Consider the following 1999-nt stretch of genomic DNA (forward strand, 5'->3'; position numbering starts at 1 on the left):
TATTTTAATCCCTCCTTATGTAGAAGAAATTTCTACAATCTCTGGGATGGCGGTAGGGGTGAAACAGATGTCTGCCAAGGACAGGTTGGAGAGAAGAAATTTGTAATCTCTGGGATGGCGGTAGAGGTGAAACAGATGTTTGCCAAGGACAGGTTGGAGAGGAGTGGACCTTTTGGCATTTCAACCTTATATCACAAGAGCTGTCATTTAGTCCCTTACTATGAAATATTCATTAATTATAAAAAATATATTTAAAATATTTGCACTCTAATCTAAGCTTGGAAAGGAAAGTAAATAGATTCTTCCCTGTAGCCTCCAGAAGAAACCTAGCCCTGTAAATATCTTGTGTTTAGCTCCCTGAGACCCCATTTCCTGTTTCTGACCTTAGGAATTGTAAGAACATAAATGTGTGGGGTTTTTTTTTAAAATCACTTTGTTGGTAATTTACATTAGAATGAAATAGTGAATACAGACATTTATCTAATGAAATTTTGTTCAGGAATCTGAGATTAAGTGTTGCAATTCATTCATTTAGCCTTTGGGTGAAAGCATTTTGTATTTTAATCCCTCCTTATGTAGAAGAAATTTCTACAATCTCTGGGATGGCGGTAGGGGTGAAACAGATGTCTGCCAAGGACAGGTTGGAGAGGAGTGGACCTTTCCCTCATCAAGCCCTCAGCTGACACTGCGGCCCATTAGAAACCCTGGAGCAAGGAGCCCAGAAAGGCCATACATCATTCCTGACCCACAAAAACTGTGAGATCATAACTATTTGCTGTTAGTTTAGGCCCTTATGTTTGGGGCAATTTGTTGCACAGCAGTAACTCACTAACACAACAGATTTGGTCAAAGATTAGGAGGTGAATCAGGAGTTATAGTGTTTGCCCGGTTGAAATGAATAATAGACATCTGCCCTGGGCTGGCCTCCCCTGAATGCAGAGTCTGAGACAAGGATTGAGTGCAGGTAATTCATTAGAAAGGAATCTTAGAAAGCATGCGTAAAAAAGAAAGGATGTGAAATAGCAAAAAAAAAAGAAAGAAAAAAAGAAGAAAGGAGGTGTAGATAGCAAATACTGAGTTTGAATGAGCACATTTCTATGGTGGGTACATGGAGTTCTTTCTCTTTAGGGACCTCTGAGAGAGTGTAGGACACACAGTTGAGAAGTGAGGGAGCTGGGGTACTGATTCACCAAAAGTGATGGACGGTTGTTCCCATTGATCCCATCTAAATTTAGCATTTTGCTATTTCAATCACCATGAATGTCTTGCATTGATTTTGATTTGTAAACCACTGCATTCAAACAGTAGCCATCTTGACTCTTGAGTTCTTTGATGCCCCCTTAAATTTTGTTCCTGAGGCAAGTGCCTCGCTTCTCATCCTGGTACCAGCCCTGGAGTTCATTGATGAGGGCATCAGTATACACTGGAGTAGACTCAAGTGTCACCTTCCACATCTGAATCATGGTGGTCTCAGTTATGCTCTAGTAACAAGCAAACCCCAAATATTAGGGCTTTAAAGCATCAGATATTTTTCTCATGAGCTGGCTATTGTCTGGACAAAAAGGAAAATAAAACAATGTGTAGATCCTCCTGTCATCTTGCCTTAGATTATTTTTTCTAATGTGGTAAAATACACATAACGTAAAAGTTACCATGCTAGCCACTTTTTAAATTGACAGTTTAGTGACATTATGTACATTCATATGCAACCATCACCATCATTCATCTCCAGGTCTTTCTCATCTTCACAAACTGGAACTTGGTCCCATTAAACATTCATTCCTCATCCTTCTCCCCAGCCCATGGTACCCACAATTCTACTTTTGGTCTCTATGAGTTTGACTCCTCTGAGGACCTCATAAAAGTGAAGTCACATGGTATTTGTCCTTTTATGACTGGTTAATTTCACTCAGCATAATGTCCTTAAGGCTCATCCATGTTGTAGCATGTGTGAGAATTTCCTTCCTTTTATTAGAAACTAGAGGCCTGGTGCATGAAC

Source organism: Myotis davidii, unplaced genomic scaffold, assembly GCF_000327345.1.
Source record: "Myotis davidii unplaced genomic scaffold, ASM32734v1 scaffold949, whole genome shotgun sequence".
Classification (NCBI taxonomy): domain Eukaryota; kingdom Metazoa; phylum Chordata; class Mammalia; order Chiroptera; family Vespertilionidae; genus Myotis; species Myotis davidii.